A 21,527-nucleotide genomic window follows, 5' to 3' on the forward strand; every position below is an offset into this window, starting at 1 on the left:
GTGGACACACACGCACACACCCACACACACACACGCTTAGACGCACCATCATGAGAGTCTTAAGCCAGTGCTCTCAGAATGCTATATTTCCTATTAGTACTTTGTGTCTATAATTATTACTATTAAACCAGGCGCCCTTGTTGTACCCTATGTAATTTTGTAATTATAATTAGGATTTCTTGATCTTGTCTCGTCCCTTGTTCTTCTCGATATGACTGTGGAATTGAAATGTGTGCCTAAGTTTAATCATAACAACCCTCTGGATAAAGAGGCATACTGCACCAATTACTCTCTTTTCTCTCGACTGATACACTTTCCGAGGCTCCGTCATGACATTGTCTGGTTCTTTTCTCTTTTTTTTTTCTTTTTTTTCCCCCTTTAATGGAGTGTGGAATTTAAGAGATGTTTTTCTTTATTTTCACACCGTTCAGCCTAATTAAATGAAATGAAAAGGTATTCTTTGAGTGCCGCGCTGTGAAACTCAGGCAGCAGATGACTTTATTTTATTGTTTAACGTTTAGGTTTAATTCCCTCGACGTGCGCCGCTCATTGAGCCCCCTTTTTGTCATTTTTATTGTGGCTGTTTGTTGTCATTTAAACAGGACAGGCTGATTTTCAACTTATTGTCCGTTCGCTCAATGTCGAGTTAATATATTGCCGCAAAACACCGAATTCATTTGAGAAATGGCGCACACGATAAAAGACCACTTATTTATCCTGAGTTAAATGGGAAACCCTTTCAATTTCTGGAGTTAATAAGTAGGCCCTGGATGTCCATGAACAGAGCCAGTTCTGTATGACAGTTCTGTATTAGCACTCGCAGTGTGTTTGTTCATTTGCTGTAGGTTTTCAGTGGCATATTGTTGGTTACAGACTGACTGCTTCAGCTTAAATTGGTTGCAGTGGTGACACTGATTATCCAGGCCTCAGCGAAATCTGCTGGTTAAGTAACCGTGTCTGCTCCTACAGCAGAGAGAATGCAGAAAACGCTCTTCTGCTGTGTGTTAAAGGAATACTCTAATGTTTTTCAGCAGTGTGTGTGTGTGGGATTATCACGACAAATTTCTCAGTAGCGAGAAAAACTACAACTCAGAATTCACTTACAATGGCGGATGATTGGAACGTTTTGAGGACATGAATTCTAAAGTTGAAGCAGTATTTGTAAATTCAGCTCTAAATCGACGGTATGCATACACTTTATTAGGAACACCTCTACACTCACTCATTCATGCAGTTATCTAGAAAGCCAATGATGTTACAGTAGTGCAGTGTATAAAATCACATAGATACAGGCTGGCAGGTAATTCAGGTAATGTTCATGGCAACCATCAGATCTTCTTCCCATCTTCGAATGGCTATTTCCAGCACGATAACACATCGTGTCACAAAGCAAAAGTCATCTCAAACTGATTTCATGATTATTCTATGACGATGAGTTCGGTGTTCTTCAGTGGCCCTCCCAGTCACCGGATCTGAATCCAGTAGATCACCTTTGGGATGTGGTAGAACGGGAGATTCGCAGCATGGAGGTGCACTTGAAAGATCTGCAGGAGTTGCGAGATGCAATCATATCAACATGGACCAGAACCAATATTAGTACAGTGTACCTAATAAAGTGAGCGTTTTCAGAGGGAAGGATTAGTCATAGACACTGAATTTTTGCTTTTTATAGTATCGCTCTAGTGTTTGAAAGTTTGGTGAAACTCTAGAAGAGCAGCTTCAGTAAGTCTGCTCATGTTAACACCTCTGTTTTTAAATGCAAACAGTTGCGGTGAATTTGAATGCACATTACACGCACCGTGCACTTCATTACAAACAATTATACACCTGCTAATTCATGCATATATATCCAATAGCAGCAACGCAGTGCGCAAATACATGTAGATACAGGTCAAGAGCTTCCGTTAATGTTTGTCTACAGTAACTCATTTACAAGCGTGCTGAGCAGAAAAGCATTTCAGAATGCTCACAGTGCATAACATGTCAAGCTTTGGATGTGATACAATGGGAGAAGACTACATCAGGTTCCTCTCCTTGTAGCCAAGAACAGGGAATTGAACCTACAGTGGGCACAGGCTCACCGAAACTGGACTAAATCTAAATCCTCAAATGATTCTAAGAAGATCAAGCAATGTTTTCCCATTCTCCAATGCCCAGTTTCGGTGAGCCTGTGGACAAAATTGGATGTGCATTCTGCGATGCTTTTCCGCTCACCACAGTTGTAAAGGGTGATCATTTGAGATACCGTAACCTGAAACAGTCTGAACCTGCAGAACTACTGCTCACTGCATGTTTTTGGTTTTCACACCTGTTTTCTGGAGACTGTTATATGTGAAAATCCCAGAAGATCAACAGTTTCGGAAATACTCAAACGAGCCTGAGCCAACACTCATGCCATGATCAGAGTCACTGAGATCACATTTCCTCCTCCTTCATCCTGATCCTAGTTGTAAGCATTAATGAGTGTATTTATATTCAATATACCTGAGTCCTTTATGCTTTACATTATCTTTATTTGAAAAAGAAATTTTCCACTCAGGTTGTCACATTGGTTTCATTGGGTTTTGTGACAGTTTTTTTTTCTTAATGGAATAAGCTTTCTAAAATATTCCATATGTGCTAGATTCTCTCTTTATTTATTTATTTATTTATTTATTTATTTATTTATTATCATCATGCTGCAACTCATATGCAGAAGGAGTACAGGAGTGCAGTACGGGCAAGCCTGTGTGTTTTTTCTTCTTTAATGTATGCAGTGATTTGATTACACAGGCCTGAGTGTCATCTCCTTTTTAGCATGAATTTCCTCTATATTAAATGTAAGCTGCTATAGGACCCAGAGGGGCCTCAACACACTCTTTTCCAATGATGTTGTCAACCATGTGGGTGCCCCCTTCAGAGAGAGGAGGAGTAACCAGGCTTTTCATCTCTAGAGGAGGAGAGCCAGGTTCAGGCTGACTGCATCACTTCTACCGGCCCATGTGGGCTCACGCTTCTCAAACCTCCCCTGGCACGCAGTAGAAGTCTTGGAAAAGATTTTGCACTGTAGCATTTGTTTTCTGCGTGTGTGTGTGTGTGTGTGTGTGTGTGTGTGTGTGTGTTTTTTTTTTTACCATGTGCTTTAAATTACAGGCCTGGTTTGTACGATCTACACCACATTAAGTCATTTGTATCCTTTGTAGATAAGTGCTGAAGCGTGAAGTATCGAGTTCAGCATGTGAAGCTAGCTCTAAACGTTTCGAAATGTTACTTATGGTGGTTAATGGAGTGAACTTGCTGAATAAAAGCCAGCCACATGTGCAGGAGGTTGTAATGGAGGAACTGATAGCTGGAGCTTTGCTCTTCTTTCAGAATCGTATATACAGCTTGGAATAGAGGGCTATTATATCATCGTACACTCTTCGGAGGAAAAAATAAGGTCATATTCGCATCCTTTAAGGGTTCTTCAGTTGTCCATTGGAAAAATCCTTAAAGGTGTAATATTCTTAGGTTTTTTTATTTATTTACTTATATTACAGAGAACCTGGAAAATGTGTAAAACATGATTAAAAATGATGCCATGACGTCAGAACAGGTGGCTGAGACGCTTTTGGAAAAACTTGTTGGACTTCCAGTTCAGAATAATCGTTTGTGTTTGGACGAGCCTCCTGTCAGTCATTTTATAGACCCTCTTTAGCCAACATAGATCCTGCAGGTGGAGGTTTATGAACATGGATGACAGTGAGATAGGGTGGGCTCAAGGAGTTCAAAAAAAATAAAAAATTCACATGTTCAACCCACCTACTGTACCAACTTTAGGGTGTAAAGAATCCTTAAGAACTCCTTAATAAACTGTTGAACATGTAGAGAACGGAAATGTACATTCATATACTATTTTATCTACATGTAGTGTCCCAGGCCGAAAAAATTCGACGATCACACGTTAAACATCTTCATGATATACTTTTTCCAGAACCAAATAACGGGTATTCCGGTGATTAAAGCCGCAGTTTAGCGAAAGATCAAAATCACGTCTTGTTTCATTAAAGAGTAAATTGCTTCTATTCTTTTTATACTTTTTTTTTTTTTTTTTTTTTTTTTAATACAAACACAAGATCGAAAATCCCTTCATCTGTGTAGGTGTTAGAAGGCTGGAAGTATTGTTCTATTCTGTGCACCTCCCTAAAATAGCAGACATACCGGGCTTGTAAGAAAATTAGGGAATTTAATTTCCTTGAGTAATGAAAATGTCATGCACCATTTAATAAAACTCCATGAAAAAAGCCAACATTCCTCCCAGCGCAGATAGCTGTGCCCTGTGGATTTGAAAGTTAGACCGCCTGCCCCTTTTGATGTTTTCGTTCGTTTTTGTTTCCTTTTTCTGGATGTGATTTCAAATGAATCAGAACAGCTTCTTTGTAAATACGAAAAGGGAAAAGAAAAAAGAAAAAAAAAAAAAAGAAAGAAGTTGTTTGGTGTCTCCCACAACTCACAGCACAGCAATTTGCTATTGCAGATAACTCTCTCTCTTTTAAACCTGGAATTATTTTACGTTTATGAGTTTGTCTCATCTTCAAGGTCAAAAATGTAATTTTTGCTCTTTCAAAGGGTTATAACCTTAAAAGGGAGCCTCATCCGAGGTGATTAATGAGAGACTCCAGCATTTGATGTTTCAACGTTGACATTTTAAACTTATATATTTTATATGCACGTCCGGGAAGGAGGGGGGGGAATGAAGCTACGCATTCATGTGGAATAAACGGTATTGCGGAGAAGAAAGGCCGGGCTGGGTATCATTTTAATAGAACAGTTAGAGTGCAATGGTTTTTCTTGGTGATTTTTATTTGAGGTTTTTATGTGTGCGCAAGCTGATTTAAAGGCACACTAAATCATTGGGGATGGGGAGTAGTGGATTATGCATTTAATCAAGTAGCAGGCCTTGGAAAAGTGGCTGGCCGAATCGCTAGGGCATCGGCTCAGAGCCCTATAACACTCTGGCTGTCCTGAAAAGAGCCGGTACTATTTTCACCTGCCTGTGAGGTTGAAATAAACGGACGTTATACTTGACTGAAAGAGGGTGCTGCGTTTTCAGATTTAGGGCTCGATTTCCAGCATTTCCACGTGCATATGCAATTCCGTGCTTGGACAAAGAATGGAATTGAACCGATCGCCTTGTTCATAAAATCTCCCGAAAGGCCAGATTTGTTTTGAAGAAGCTCTCGGAGTTCTCGCAGGATGCACAATAGCCTATTGCAACGGTCGTATCGAAAGCAATTTTATGTGCGCAATAATAAAGCTGGGGAAATGGAACGCATAAGAATGCTGCAGTTAGCCATAAAGGCTCTATAGTGATCTTGCATTCACAGCCATGGCGCTGCTGTCATCCTGTCTCTCAGCGCCGTCACTCAACAATCACATGTTCGATGGCTCTAATGGAGACGGATGTGTGCGTGCGTGTGTGTGTGTGTGTGTGTGTGTGTGTGTGTGTGTGTGAGAGAGAGAGAGAACGAGAGAAGAGGGGTCAAAGCCAGAAACAGCGTGTGAGAACTTGCAGTCCGGTGGTGTCGGGAAAGCAAGCTGGCACGTGCACCGGTGGAACAGTGGCGTGCTGTTTGATTTCCACCGCCTGGAGCTGTGTTTGGAAAGGTGCGAGCGAAAGGTAGGCCAAGCATACACACAGCCCAGGGCCAGCGACAGCGTCGCGTTAGACGTCAGACAAGACTGCCCCGCTTTCCTGTTCATAAAACATACCCATTATTGCTGGCCCATTGAAAATTAATATGTGCTTAATGCTTGATGACTTGCATTTTCCTGAAGGACCACGAAAGCTTTTAGCTCGCTGGTTAATTTATACGTGACAGTGTTGTGCCTGACACTGCTGTAAAAATGCATGATGACTTTACTGCGGCGAGCGTTCACAATTGAGCAAGAAGTCACTGGAAAGCAAGACAAAGTTCTGGTATGACGATGAGACAAATCTTAGCCGTTATTTGAGCGACTTCGGCTCGGCCGCTACTCGATCTCGGAGATAATACGTAATAAGTTAATACGTGAGTCTTAAGAATTAGGCATTGAGCAGAAAATGTAGAAAACTGACCAGATGTATAGCTATGAAGGCTGATTGTTCAGAAGGTGTTGATTAGTTTTATATAACAGGAGCTCAGATAGTAGTTCCGGCTGGGATCCACAAGTGGAATTAAAAAAACAGGACCACGCAGTACTAATTGAGACCAATTATGAACTCGAGTGTTGTAGTACTTCTTTTCGTTTAGGCCACACCCCCTTTGGAATGAAATAAGCAGATACAGATAGTTGCTTTGAGTTATATCCCTAGTGGATGCTCCACATAAATGGTCTGTACTTATGTAGCGCTTTTTAACCTGTAGCGCTTCTATAAAAAGTGCTTTACACTGTTTATTATTCACCCATTCACACACCAACGTGCAAGGCGCTCGCCTGCCATCGGGAGCAACTTGGGGTTCAGTGTCTTTCCCAAGGACACTTCGGCACATGGAGTCACGTGGGCCGGGAATCGAACCGAAAACCCTACGATTAGTGGACAACCCACTCTACCGCCGATATGGTGAATTTTTCTGTGAGGACATGTTTATTTAGCATTTTTGGAAGGAGTCTCCAGCGTCAGAGCTCTGCAACATTCATAGGTATAGTTGTGACTTTGAGTTTTCCGACATGGGAAAGTCTTCAGGACAGGATTTTACCCTGTAACACGACGAGCTGAATGTTTGTCTTATTAACATCAAAAGCGAGAAAAAAAAATAAAAATCTGAGAATCAACTATTCATAGCTGTAATAACATAAGTGATACCAGAAACATGTTTTAACATTAAACGTAACTATAAATGGATAAGAAGTACAAATGTATAACAGTGTTTAATAAATAAAATGTCTTAGGATTGACAAAGTAGTAAAAGAGGAATGAAAGGCATCACACACGTCATTGTGTACATAAAATTGACCAAGTCCTGTGTGTTACAGAGGTTTTCTATTTTTATTTAAATGCATTAAATGCCTTACTCAGCGGCCTCTGATACAAGCAACCCTCAGGTACTTATTACAATTCCCAGAGTGCACTGCTGAGATTTGAACTGTTGCTGAACCTGTTTTACCCAAATCCAACACTTATGATTATTAACAATCCTGGAAAAATCATTCACACTTACAAAAATAGACCAAAAAAAGTGTGTAAATCTTGTACGTAAATTTCGTTCATCAACTCCAGATGTTTGTACATACATCAGGCCATACATTGTCCGTGAAAGGTGGTCAAATTGTTGAAAGAAACTCTCATCCATTTGAAAAATGTCTTAAATAAACATTGTATCCGGCTAGCATTTGTTTTCTCGTCCTATTTGCTCCGCTGGGGGATTAGAAATGCCAGTCATGCTGAGTGACAGCTCTCGAATCACATGCTTTCAGCAAAGTGGCTGATTTTTGTCAGGCCTTGTCAGCGAGACAGAGCGCCGTTATCAGGAGCACCTTGTTTGGAGACGCGCAAAACCGCTAAACCCGCAATTCATGGGAGATCTGTTTACAATCTGCGGCAGCCTCTGACTGCTAAGCAGGCTGCAGCGATGCACCAGCGGCTGCTCTGAGGAAAGGAGCTGAGTGATTACCGCAGCCGTGCCGAGAGAGCGTGTAGACCAACAAACAGTGCTCACACACACACACACACACACACTCAGAGAAACACAGAGAGCTACATCAGAGCTCATTCTGATGCTCTCTGTCCTTGAGCTGGTAAAAAAAGATGGTAAGGCTTTATTAGTTAATCTGTGTTGGAAAGTTGGGATTCCCATGATGCACCCTGACTGACCAGGATAAAACGGTTCCTGAAGATTGCTCTAAGATTCAATTCAACTCAGTTTTATTTGTATAGCGCTTTTTACAATGGTGATTGTCTCAAAGCAGCTTTACAGAAACATATAAACACAGGATCCAGATTTTAAGTGTGTGAATTTATCCCTATTGCGCGAGCCTTTGGTGACGGTGGTGAGGAAAGATGTTAAGAGGAAGAAATCTTGAGAGGAACCAGACTCAGAAGGGAACCCGTCCTCATCTGGGTAACAACGCATAGTGTAAAAGTAAAGGAAAAGAGATCATGTGTGATACAGGGTGTCCCAAAAGTCTCAAATCATAGGAGAAATGAACACTTTCGAGCAAAATGTTCGTACTTATTTTCTCTTTTTATTATTATTATTTTTCAGATAGCCTTTAAGAACGCCTTTGACTGAAGAAGAACATATCGAACTCGTTCTCATGGCTCAAGCTGGAAGCAGTCGCCAGGTCGCGGTAGACTTGAACAGGAAACATGGCGAGCACATCACAGCACACACGACACCGTCGGCAAACGGAGTCAACGTTGCGAGAGACGACTCCTCGTGTGTTTCGAAAGTGTTCGTTTCCCCTGTGTGTGGAGACTTTGGGACACCCTTTAGTACAGTTAGTCTCGAGATATAGTTGTTTCAAGCTGTGAGTACAAAGTTAAAATAAACAAATAAATAAATAAATGAATAAATAACAAAATTTTAAACCCACTAAGAAATCCTGAACCGCTAAGATTTAGTTGAACATAATTGATGTATAACGTATAAGCGCGTATGTTTGTTGTAGGTTTACAACTCATCAGTTTTGTGGGTCGGAAACACTCTTCAGCTTTTTCAGCAGCAGTACAATACGGGATGTGCTATTATAGGAAAATAATCAATGACAGGACACGCTATTATAGGAAAATAATCAATTACGGGGCATGCTAGTATACTGTAGGAAAATAGTCAATGACAGGGTGGTGTATTGTGGCACGATGTGAAGTGGAGTTACTATTACCACCCCAAAGTTCCAGTAACAGCATGCCCAAGTGTTTTTATTCCTCTTACACCACAACAATGACATTTTTTAAATATTAATTAAAGAACAATATGTCGTACTCTCTATCCATTTATGGTCGCATTTAATATTATTGAATGTCCGTGAAAGAAATTAATTCTTGTCATCAGTAACATTGTTTCAGGTATAACAAGTCATCCCCTCACAAGCCTCTGTTTTTTTATTTATTTTTATTTTCTTCTCTTGAATTTAATAAGCAAAAAGTGCTGACAGGAGACCCCTTCCAGAATGTAAATTAAACATCTCCTTCCAGTCACCATATCGACATCTACACACGCTTTAAAAAAATAAATAAAAATAAATCAGTTAATAATGTATTAGAACTAGTGTATTAATATAAACCTTGCACCCGGAACCACTAAAGAAAATGAACTGACACCTTCTGACCAATCAGAATCGAGCATTCAGCGGTGTCGTTTTATAAAGCTGGAATAACGTCTTCTATGTTCGTGACCCGTTGTATTGTATGTAAGGCTGTTTTGAATGCGCAGCATACGGTTAATAACGGTGACATTAACTTACTGTCATAACGTGAGCTTGAAGTGAACGTTCGTAGTAGTTCTGAGTGATTGACAGGTGTTGTTTGCTTTACATTACGTTTCGCCGTTTGTTATTCAAATGAATTCAGCCAGACTATTTCAGATGCAGGTTATATATCGACTCAGCTATTAAAAACGAAATATAATATTTTCTACTGTGCTGCCCAGTAAAACGCTATTAATATCGACTCTATTGCGTCGATTATATTAAAATGTTTATTTTCTCGTCACGGGAAGTTACGTATTGTTAAGTGGATATTAGGTGTATTTTCAAGCAAAAAAATTATATCTATATCCATATATATATATATATATATATATATATATATATATATATATATATATATGTATATATATATATGTATATATATATATGTATATATATATATGTATGTGTGTGTGTATATATATATTATTAATAATAATAATAATAATAATAATAATAATAAGCGAAAATGAATGGAGGTGACAAAGAACTGTGTAAGAAAAGAAAAATCTAGCCATCATAAAAACAAGTTCATTTTATTTTCACTTCATTCCGAGTAGATCTTTTATTTACGCCAGCGCAGACGGAGCGAGAGCATTGCTAGGAAACGTCTGTGTACTGCATCTGGGACTTTGATATGTATTACGGCTTTGTAAATAAATCCACACAAAGTGGCAAGGGGAGAATTTTATCTGAAATGTGGTATTTAGGCGATTCGGAGTGAATGATGATATGTGACAATCAGTCACAGCAATTAGTGTTGCTGTTAAGAGGCCTTTTTGTTTTCTCTCACCCATACAGAATGTCACAAATAAATCCTCACTCGCATTTGCATATTAATTGGATCGGAGACGTCAGGCATCTTTCATTAAGCAAAATGATCTGCATATTTGGAGACATAAAATAGTTTATTTCAACGTGGGAAAAAAGAAGTCATTGAAAATTGACCGCGCCGTGGATGGAGCCTGACACGTTAACCCGTCGAGTGCCGGATATGGCTGAAAAAAAAAAAGACAAACCCCAACAGTTTCCGAGTGAATTGGGCTTTGTGAGTTAAAACAATAAAACAAAGCTGAGCACTAAAGAAGACATTTGTACGGACTGAGTTCAGTGGTGATTAAATACGCTTTTTAGATAATGTTTGCATTAGAACTGCTCTGTCTCTGTATGGAAATGTATAAGCCTAATGTTTGCGTAAAAAAGCCAGGATCATTTCAGGTTATCTCAGTACTTTGGCTACAGGCTGACTCACTGAATAACGTCTTATGTGTAATCAGAACACTGTATAGACTCACGGAATTGGGAAGATTTATAGCTTTCTAATGAAACGCTACACGAGCTGTTTGCACGGCCGTTATATATTTTTTCCGCCGCACTGTACTACTACACGAGCTAATGTTCTCCTTATAAATGTGTCTGTCAGATGAAAAGCAAACACGAGCGAGGACTAATTCGAGATGGCAAGCCAGTACAGACCTGGAGGGAGCCGAACGTGTCGGGATCTTCGCGCGTCAGACGTAGCCGTGCTTTGTTTGCTGTCGTTCTGAAGGGAGGGGGAAAAAAAATCGACATCGGTGTGGTTCGATATGATTAAGGCAGGGGGAGGACGGTAATGGAAGGGCTGTGTATCGAGGGGTCTACATGGTTAGGGGCTAGACTTGTGAATAATTTGATTAGGTTGCAGGGGAATATATCTGAAGGATTATGTAAATGGACTTGCCCCCATGCCGAATTCTTTTGAACTCCTCAGAACTCGCATCTGCTGGGGTCGGCAGCCAGACAGGACGGCTTGCCTGCACCGCCGCCGCTGATTCCTCTGTGTTTCCGTGAAGTGTTTAAAGGTCATATCGGGAACAAACAAAATTGCCCCTGATAGAGCTGAAAGGGCTTCTGTCATAAATGGCTCAAATTTATCTTTTGTTGATTAAAAATGAATGATAATTGTGAATGCATAAACATTTGCCTACCAAAGATTGGGGTTTAATGTGTTTATTATCCCATCATAATTAGTCTTCATAGCCTAGGCTCTAACGTTCAATCTAAGCCACATACACACACACACACACACACACACACGTGGTAGTACACACTCTGTATTTTCCAGGCATTTTCTAGCCTGCCGTCTCACCCGTCTTGATTATGAGATTTTTTTTCCCCCTTGGCCTTATTTGGTATATTTCTGGGTGGGGATGTGTTTGTGTTGGGCTCTATGGCAACCAAAGTCAAGGTGACCAAGACCATGTTGAACACATTAGATTAGCCGAACACAGACACAGAGACAATGCAGCCTGCACAAAACACAATTTATCTGCTGCCTGATTGGAGGCCTTTCAGAAAGCAGCCCCGTCTGCCTGCCTGGACGTCCGTCTGTCTGGGGATTTATTACCGGGTGAGTGTGAGCACTGCTCTTCTGTTGCTCTGCCTCTGGCTGTGCGCGTGCATGTGTTTGTTTGTGTGTGTGTGTGTGTGTGTGTTGGCTGAATGGACCGGCAGCGGACCACGTTGGGCCTGTTAGATAAAACAGATTGGACCGTGCTACTGTCCGGGGTGGAGTTTTAGGCATGCATGGGAGCAGTTTTATTTCACCTCACAGTTTCAGGAATAATAATGTACATGTAAAAGAACATGGCGCTTTTTTTAGCTGACTTGATTACACAAGAATGGAAATTATATATATATATATATATATATATATATATATATATATATATATATATATATATATAATGTTCTTTCTGGTTGTTAAGTTTTTATAAATATATTACACAGTGTATTTATGATTTGATGGTATTGGCCCCACTTAGGGTAGTAGATATATTGAAAATATAATATAATAGCAAGTGTATTGTATATCAACTGGTTTGAACTCCTCCAGCTTGAGGAAGACAAAGGAGTTTTGTCAGAAACTTCTGTTTCTCTGGAAACTTTGTGTACTGTATACAACCTACTATTATTACTGACCTTTACTGCTGTCACTTCCTGGATTCATTCTTCAGATTCATTTACTGTACATATATACACTCACTGATCAATTTATTAGGAACACCTGCAAGTTCAAGCGATTATCCGATCAACTGATCACGTGGTAGCAGCACTGGGCATAGAATCACGTAGATACAGGTCAAGAGCTAGAGGCAATGTTCACATCAAGCATCAGAATGGGGGGAAAATGTTGTCTCGGTAATTCTGACCATGGCATGGTTGTCGGTGCCAGACGAGCTGGTTTGAGTGTTTCGCTTTCAATTTACTGATGAGCTGGGATTTTCACAAACACGACAGTTTCTAGAGATTTCCACGAAACGCCAAAAAACATCCAGTTTTTCATGTGGAAAGAAATTTACATTGAGATCATTTTCAATTCTATAAAAGAACATGGCACTTTTTCTTAGCAGACTTGATTACACAAGAATGGAAATGATATATATTTGTGATGTTCTTTCTGGTTATTACGTTTTTATAAATATATTACACAGTATATTTATGATTTATGACTTACTTAAATGTATCTACTATGTATCTACGCCTTGTATCTACTTTGTATCTAGAGCAGGGGTGTCCAATCTTATCCGGAATGGGCCGGTGTGCGTGCAGGTTTTCATTCCAACCAAGCAGAAGCCACACCTGAGTCTATCGAAAGCCAAGATCAACTGATTAAACAGCTGGAATCAGGTGTGGCTCCTGCTTGGTTGGAATGAAAACCTGCACCCACACCGGCCCTTTCTGGATAAGATTGCCCACCCCTGGTCTACATGTATCTACGCCTTGTTGATGAAAGGTCAGAGCAGAATGGCCAGATTGGTTCGAGCTGACAGGAAGGCTATTGTACTTCAAATAATCGCTCTTAAGCAGCCGTGGTGATCGGAAAAGCATCTCAGAACACGTGACACGTCAGACCTTGAGGTGGAGTCAAGAGCTACAACAGCATTAGACCACATCGGGTTCTACCCCCGTCAGCCATGAACAGATATCTGAGTCTGTACATTTACATTTACATTTATGGCATTTGGCAGACACCCTTATCCAGAGCGACTTGCATTTATCTCACTCTGAGCAATTGAGGGTTAAGGGCCTCGCTCAAGGGCCTAACAGTGGTGGCTTGAACTCCTCACCTTCTGAGCTGTAACCCAGAGCCTCTAAGCACTGAGCCACCACTGCACCATAATGGGCACAGGCTCCACCAAAAGTCGATAAATGAAAATAGGAAAACATAACCTGTTTTTTTCCCTAATCTTCAACAAAATTACCTCATTTGTAAGTCGCTTTGCATAAAAGCATCTGCTAAATGAATCAATGTCAATGTAAATGTAAATTATGTAGATATAATCATATGTAGACATCAAAAAAAAAAAATCAGTAGAGAAAAGCACTTAGTTTATTAAATTTCACGAAAATCCCTGTGAAACATCATGCAGTGAATATTATAATGGATGCAGACTCTAAAGGGCTTCAATATCCTAATTCTGATCTTAAATATCTCATGAAAGGCTTTTAAAGTTCATAATCAGTATTTTTAATTTGCTTAAAAATGTGTGTGGTTTCTAATATCAGGAGGCATATATTTCAACAGATCGAGTAATCGGACTAATCGATTGATCGATCTTCAGACCAGCTATATGCCACCATGTTTAGCAGCTGAGCTCAAATCTGGCAACGCATGCAGATAAACAGCAGTAATAATTTATTCTCTGGTCAGCGCCGGATCTGCGGCTCGGGGTCTACGCTCGGGCCCGTTGCTTTTCCGAGGGGAAATGTTAAACGACGCTTCGTAGAAAGTGCAGCATGCTTTCCTATGCTGTAAAAGTAATCTCTCTGGCAGATGCTAGATTCCGGCAGCCTTCGGAACATAGATGGGAAGGTGCAGAAAAACTGAGATTTGTTGCTCTTTGCGAGCTTTGTCTCTGTTTCTTAATCAGGTCCGCAAACATGTGAAGGAGTGAACAGAGAACTCTGCTAGTGCTGTACTCCTCAGATGATCTCTGAGATTGTGGAGAATTTCGTAGGCTAGAAACTTCTCTCTCTGTCTGTGGCCTTGCTCTGAGTGTGGAATGCACGGCGCAGCTCATGGCCCTAACAGGAAAAGTGTAAGGCTGAAAGCACGGCGCTCACACAAACACGCACACACTTCTGGAGCCGTGGCGTCTTAGGATACTGGTTTTAATACACAGCTGTTTAAGGTTTTTCCTCTGAAACCAGCCTGGCTCACGGCCACTTGTCACCGAGGTTGTAAGTGATTTAAGGGCGACAGCTGGATAACCAACATTTTATTTATATGTATTCAGATTGCTTTTGCTGCTGGCCAAGCTCATTCTGGACTTTGTGTTCGCATTGTTATCTACCACAGAGGTTTGCATTAAACAGCTGAAATAAGAAGAAAAAAAACAAACACGGAATAAAGTGGAAATCTTAACCGGAGGGCAGTCTGAATCTGAAAAGCGTCTGCTTCCTCTTCAAAATCTAACACGCCGGAGAGGAAAACAACATTTCTCAGGAAGGGTCAGGGACATGCTCGCTCTGCATTTGTCCACATTTCTTCTGATAGCTGGAGAAAACCCCCCAGAAATAACTTTGTGTTTGAGGGGGTTGGGGGACTGATAGAGAATTCAGATGTGTGTTTTTAACCTACACTCTACAGTTCATGTCCTCTGAAGTCACTCTGACACCTACTGTCTGTGTGTGTGTGTGTGTGTGTGTGTGTGTGTGTGTGTGTGTGGTTGGGGGGTGGGGGGGTTTAATATAAAATAATGCTGCTTTGGAGGCACCTGGATTTTTGATCAAGCTGTGTGACTGAGTATATGTGTATATGAATGTGTGAGAGTGTGTGTGTGTGTGTGTGTGTGTGTGTTTGTGTGGCTTGGGGGAGGGGGTATTTTAATAGAAAATAATGCTGCTTTGGAGTCACCTGGATTTTTTATCACGCTGTGTGACTGTGTATATGTGTGTGTGTATGTGTGCGCGTGTGTGTGTGAGGAGTGATCCATAGGCATTATTACCCTTGAGAGGTGAAAGGTCAAGCATTAAGCAAACTGCCTATTTCGAGGCGCGCACTAGAGATCTCACTCCTCTGGCCCTGGAAATCCTCTAGCGTCTTGTCTAAATAATCAAGAAGTCCTTCGGCGTAGATGCTGCCCCTGATAAATAAACACCAGAGACCGAGACTAAACACGTTATTATGGTGGATATCGATGCGTTGTCTGAAACTATGTGGATTTTCTCTCCCTCACATCGGATAAAGCAAGCACCTTGTGTTATCTAAGGGCTTTATATTTGTATTTTGTATTTTTTCCACGGTAGGAGAAAGGCAGGAGGCTCCTATGGCCTTATACTACAAGTTTACCTTTCATCCATTTTTTTTTTTTTTTTGTCCTGATATGTTTTTTGACCTTCTAAAGAGGAACAGTAAGTTTTGACCTCATTAATTACAAAAAAAAAAAAGAAAAGAAAAAAGGAGGAAAAACAATAGAATGGTCGGAAGAAGGAAGTCACATCATATCAAAATGAGATTAGGAACTGAAGAAAGGGCATAAAAATTCTCCTTGAAAATACACTGAAATTACAGTCTCTCAGAACACCCCTTCTTTTTCCTACCACGTAATGCGTTGGCTGATATTTGTGTGCTTATTAACTTACACTGCTGTATTCCTGTTGCTCCTGTCCATTAAAACCCCTGACTAACTTCAGTAGCAGCCTTTTTTTGACTCCGTGCTGCCATGTACTTGTTGACAAATATGTGGCACTCCTGCAAGACACACACGCACACTCACACGCACACGGCACATTATCACACACTCAAAATAACCCAGAATGCCGGTGGTCCCATATTAGGTAATGCAGCTCTACCAGAAAGGAAGTGAATGAGAAATTTATTGACAAGCTTGTGTAAGTGTAGCTCAGCAGGAAGAAAAGTGTGACCTTCAGCTCAGGCCTGTTCAACACCTGCATTGTATCACCTACCAACACAAGTATGGGTGTCAAAACAGACTTAAAAACATGCACAGCCTTGAGTAGTATGAGAGTTTTTAATACAATCATGTCTATCATGACAAGACATCCATGAGTCATTGTGTGTTTTGGAAGAGCTTCTACTTTATGGAATGACATTCTGCTCAAATCCTGTTTGCCCTTATCAATGCTTCGCGTCTCTTTCCAATCGTTCTATACAGCATCCCAAATCAAGTGAAATTATTTTTGTGCCAAGATAGGGCTGGGCGATATGACAGAAATATCATATCACGATACTTGAAGACATATCACGATAAATAATTTAGCAAACAAACTGTCCGCAAAACAGTAGTAACGTAAATAAAAAAAAAGGTTAATCTGTCTTTGATGGTACTTTTCTTCAATGCCTAAAAAGACACAGAAGGGTTTTTTCTTATTACGTCAGATCAACGGAATCCATTCAGTACCATTGAATTTGTAATTATTAAAAACATTTTTTAAAATTGCGTTTATCGTTTATCACGATATCGATATTATATCGATATATCGTCCAGCCCTAGTGCCAGACAGACTCATGGTTTAGCCTTTTAATAGCTATTTTTTTCGTTAAAGGTTTTTTTTTTCCAGCTGCATTATGCACAGTTCTAAACAGTATAGATTTTGTATGTCAAGAATTGTGCTATATTTTTAAATGATTTTTCATATAATTTTGGTTATCCCCATACTTGACCTCTTTTTTACTGATGCACAGTTTGGAGAAAAAACTATCCTTAAGTTAAAGCTTGGATATTTTGTCAAAATCTTGACACAAAGGCACAAAAACTCTCTACATTTAAATATACTCAAGTATTCAGGGGGGAAAAGGTAAATATAATGGATAAAATGAGCTGACACTGACACTGATCCTGCATGACTAGCTAGTTCATCAAGGAAACTTTTATGCTAACTCTGACAAACCTACAATTTGGCTTGCTGCTTAGCTAATGATTTAATAAGGAATGTTAGGAACAGAAACAAAACTCAACTAGCTGGGTAATTTCACTAGCAAATTTCCAGAACTTAGCTAGCTAGCTAATTTACTTAGATAAATTATACAAATAATTAGCTAGCTAGTTTTAGTAGCTAATTTGCAAGACTTACCTAGGTGATCTAACAAGCTTAAAGTTAACTCAACATACTTCTTTAGAGTTGATGGAAAGTATTAAATGCTGATTTCATGGGATGCAACAGAGAGGTCTGGTCAAGAATGAATCGGTAAATCCAGCAAAAGACGACATCTTACAGCGGTCAAAATTCAAACATAAGCCGGGAAATGTTCGCGTACTCGATGTATTCCATTTCAATAATACTTTTTGAGAAAAAGTATTACCAAAGTATTCCAAGTATTCCAAAATAATATTTAATAATTAATAAAATAATACTTAAGTGTAGTTTAAAAAAAAAAAAAAAAGTCAAATTACTCAAGTCTTTTCCATAACTATATACACATGGACCATTCTGTTTACATTTTAAAATATTTCAAAATGGAAGAATGGAACAAAATAGCTAAAGAAATCGGATATGTCTGAAACGTTTATGCATAAAGAGTTACTACAGCACTGCACACAGCTGCATATTTATTACAGTAAGAGTTTGTTCTGTATATTGTGTTCTACCACTGGACTCACAGAGATAGCGCAGTCTTTTGCAACGTGCCTCACTTGAATTTTGTTCTATTTTTATCGTGATTTTTCTCCTTGAAAAGGAGCAAAGCGAGTGTGGGAGGCGGCGCATGGCGTCCCTGCCTCCTCTTTAGGAAAAGTGACACTCTGCCTTTAAAAAAAAAACTTTTGAGCAGGGAGATAAGGAATTTAGTGGCTTTATCAGAAATGCCTCTGTTTAATTTAACAGGGTGAGGCACTTAGGCTCTGGCTCCGGCCTTTTGGCCCTAGTCATATATTTGCAAGAAAGTGGAAAAGCTCGGAAGCTTGAGAACAGATTAGTGGGATACAAATATAGAAGTGACACTATTAGTCAGGTGCTCGCCTCAACAAGTGGCCAGCTCTGATAGGAGTGCGTGCTGGAGGCTGTGCTGTGCTGTTTCTGCTACTGCTTCTGGATTGATTGCAGTGTCAGATTGATTGGAGCAGTGAGGCATGGCCCGTTTGTGTTTCCCATAACTACTGACCTCCTCTCTTCCTGCTCGAGGCTCTCTCGTTCTCTTTTCCTCGTTGTCCCTTCCTGCCAGCTTTGCTCCCTCCCTCCTCCCTTACTCTGTGCAACAGTTGGTGTGTGTTCATCTTGGCTGCACTCCATGGCCTGTTTGATGTGGTTTGCAGAAGTCCCGATCTACACTCCCTGGCTACTCTTTCTGTCATCGGTAGACCTGCTGTCTCTTCAGCCTCCATTGACTCCGTTTAACCTCCGCCTACCTACGGCACGTTTAAACAGCTGCTCGCCTCCCTGTTCCTCTCTAGAGATGAGAAGATTCTTATTGTGTCATTCTGTCAAGAGCTGATTCACTGTTTGCTGTAGGATTTCAGTTTTTCACAGGGTCTTTGGCTTCGATATTCAGACCTTTCCTTTACACAACATATACTGTTCAGGGGCGTCTAATGATGTCATGTAGCACTGAGCCAAACCAACAGCTGAATTTCTGTTTTTCAGGCTTAAATTAGCCACGTATATTATCGCTTCTTCAGAACCATACAGCACGAAGTTGCATTCCTCTCTGAAGAGCATGCTGTATTTTCCATAAAGAGAGAGAGAGAGAAAGCGAGAGAGAGAGTAGGGTACAGCAGAGACAAATGGCCCTGCACAAGTCACTGTTGATTCAGAGGACTGTGCCGAAGAGAGGCAGTGACCCTACATGGGCACCTTTCCTGCCTATACCGGCACGTATAAGGTAAACCGATAGGCGAGTGAAATATCTCCCACTTACACAAAAGAAGGCGAGCTGGAAGAGGGCAGACAGGACGGATATGGATTTGCTCACAAAGCTGATAAGGTCTCGTTTTGGAAATAAATAGTCTTTGCCAAGAACATTCAGTCATGCTAAGTAGAAGAGAAGCTCCAGTTCACAGAGGCTGCACACCGGACAATCTGAAGCTACTCCCAGGGAAATGGTATTATTAAAATCCACAGTTGGTCCTGTCCATTCGGAGGGAATTGCTTTGAACTATTGACATGATTTATCTCTGCAAATACATCCAAACAGTTTTCATCAGTTTACTCTTAACACCAGTTCTGTTTAGGACAAACTGATCCGTTGCGCTTTCTGATTAAGAGTGGTACAGTAATACCCGATTTTTCAAATCAGAACTAGGCTGTGCTCTGATTTACATATTTATAATGTGCTATATTGTTTGGTATATCTGATTTGATAAAGTACATTCATTCAGCTTTAGTAAGCACTTTACCCTGGCTGCACGGCAGGAATAAACCCTGAATGGGACCCCAGACCAGTGTAGGGCATCAAGAACAAAAGTGTTCAAATTTCGAGTAGACGTTCCACTTACTAGCTTGTTCTTGGGAGGTTGGAGGAAACTGGAGAACCCAGAGGAAACCCGCTTGATCACGTGGAGAAAACGTGAAACTCGACACAGACATTAACTCGAGTTCAGGAGCAAACCTGGAGTTGTGAGGCAGCAAAGCTTCTCTCTGCACCATCCTGCTGCCGTATGAACATCTACAAAACATCAACAAAGATTCATCACATAGAAAGATCTTTTACAAGAAGACATCATGGAGATAAGAGCAGAGAGAGAAACTGCATTAACTTGCCGTGTAGATGAGACAGCAAATAAAAGTCGGATTTTTGTTTCCTGGGATAGAAATCAGACTAAAAAAAAATCAGATTTGCTCTCCTGTTTGCCTCGCACCTGCAGGGCTAGGGGTTCGAATCCCGCATCCGCCCTGTGTGCGTGGAGTTCGCATGTTCTCCACGTGCTTTGGGGGCTTCCTCCGGGTACTCCGGTTTCCTCCCTCAGTCCACATGCGTTGTCGGCTGATTGGCATTTCCAAAATTGTCTGTACTGTGTGCGATTGTGCCCTGTGATGGGTTGGCACCCTGTCCAGAGTGTCCCCCGCCTTGTGCCCTGAGTTTCCAGGGATAGGCTTCAGGCTTCTTCGCGACCCTGTGTAGGATAAGCGGTGCAGAAAATGGATGGATGGATATAACTCTGTCTGTAAGGTCAAATAAAAATAACTAGTGTTGGAAATCTTGTACACTTGTACACACACACACACACACACACACACAGCTGCCCTCACTGACAGAAGAAGAGGTCCTGTGTGTCATTTTCTAGAAATAATATTTAGATTTCAAACCATTGGGTTGAATATGATTGGACATTAGGTGTTTAAATAAATACAAAAAAAAAAATCACAAAGAGAAGGGTTAATGCAGCATGTGTTACTAAGGAGAGAACAGAACAGGAGGATTTACTCGAAAGCTGGATGTAAGTGTCAGATGTGTGATCCTACCGAGGATGAATGATCTCACTTTCCTTTTAAGTCAGGTCCGAGTATGGGGTGTGATAACCGGCGTGTAAACACACACGGCTGCCCCTCGGGCGCTATCCAGGAGAGCAGGACTCTCAGTTTCAGGGCCAGGCGGAGATGTACAGCGAGCAGACGCTGCTGTCACGTCACGCTCACCTCCTTGTATCTGCCTGCGGCTACACATGCCACCGCCACCGTCTCTGTCTCATGCCAGCCCTCTCGCACACTGCAAGACGTAGGAGCACGCGTGCACACATACACACGCTTGCTCTTGCTGTACAGGAGAGATGTGAAGGGTGCAGGCAGGAGCATCTCATCTTTCCTTAAAGTACCATAATAACCTCACAATCTCCAGAGATGTTTATATTAAGATAACTACAGCTATCAAAACAGGTGGTTTTCAATATACTGCACAACCGGTATAGCGTATTTCCTGTCGCATCCTCTTCTTTTTGTGTTTTCAGATCTACGATATGATGTATGATCCAGCTGCACTGGTATAGTCCAGTAGTGTAATGGTAATCTAGTGTGGAGGTGTCACTGGATTTGAAGAAATCTTACACACCTAAACATAAAACGCCCACAACGCGCTCTATAGATTGATGCCGTAGAAGAAACTATTTTTAGATCTTCTAAAGAAGTTTTTGATTTGACGGTTTTTATTGGTGCCACAGAGAACTCTTTAAAAAAAAAATGAC

The 21,527-nt window shown here is 40.8% G+C and overlaps 1 long non-coding RNA gene across 1 annotated transcript in view; it reads left to right on the top strand.

The window, feature by feature from the left end:
- LOC128635121 (uncharacterized) overlaps nt 1-9,668 on the top strand; it is an 82,354-nt gene extending 72,686 nt beyond the window's left edge. Inside the window, exon 4 of the long non-coding RNA XR_008398003.1 lies at nt 8,205-9,668. This is a non-coding gene — a long non-coding RNA (uncharacterized LOC128635121). The remainder of the gene's footprint in view (nt 1-8,204) is intronic.
- The last annotated feature ends 11,859 nt before the right edge of the window (nt 9,669-21,527 follow it).

Source organism: Ictalurus punctatus, chromosome 15 (assembly GCF_001660625.3).
Source record: "Ictalurus punctatus breed USDA103 chromosome 15, Coco_2.0, whole genome shotgun sequence".
In the NCBI taxonomy this organism is placed as follows: domain Eukaryota; kingdom Metazoa; phylum Chordata; class Actinopteri; order Siluriformes; family Ictaluridae; genus Ictalurus; species Ictalurus punctatus.